The following is a 718-nucleotide window of genomic DNA, read 5'->3' as shown; positions in this document are numbered from 1 at the left end:
AAATAATTTAAAAGAAAAGGTTCCTGAATGTTTTGTTAATAATTATAATTTTATGTATGGATTATAACTATATATATAGTCTGAAGCTGTGCAGAAATCTCTAAGGCACACAGTTTGGGATAACTAGATGCTCTGCAGGAGAAGGATGGACAATCTCCTCCTGTATGATTAACTGTCTCTGAAAATCCACCAGTGGGTCAGATATGGGTTGGTTCCAACTCGGTGGTACACAACAACAACAACAAGAAGTTATAGTCTTGCAAAATAAATGAATGAATGAATAAAAAAAACAGGACCATTTCTGTGAATGTGTATTTGTTCATCAGGTAAAATTCTGTTCTATGTTGTTCCAGTCTCAGAAGATTGGAAGTTGTCTGTGGTCGCTGATGTATTAGCCCTTTCTGGTTCATTCTAGCAACACAGAATGACCAAGAAAATTGCTGCCGGAGTCAGTTGCAGTCAAACTTGTAAAGCAGTTTGTTCTTCTAAAGTACGATTCTCTTTATGTATTTCCCCTCTAAAAGGCAAAGGAGGAAGGCTATATAGTGGATTGGACTGGGGAGGGGGGAAGGATTGTATAACAATGAAAGAATTTTTCTTTTACTTTTCAAAGAGAAGAACGAACTGGGGGGGGTGCAAGAGTGGTGGGCAGGGAGAAAAGTGCAACAACAAATGAATGGAAATCCAAAGTCTCTGTAAATTTTCATTAAAATTAATA

This window comes from Elephantulus edwardii, unplaced genomic scaffold (assembly GCF_000299155.1).
Source record: "Elephantulus edwardii isolate Elephantulus edwardi_28Jun2011 unplaced genomic scaffold, EleEdw1.0 scaffold00069, whole genome shotgun sequence".
Classification (NCBI taxonomy): Eukaryota; Metazoa; Chordata; class Mammalia; order Macroscelidea; family Macroscelididae; genus Elephantulus; species Elephantulus edwardii.
This window is presented reverse-complemented; position numbering follows the sequence as displayed.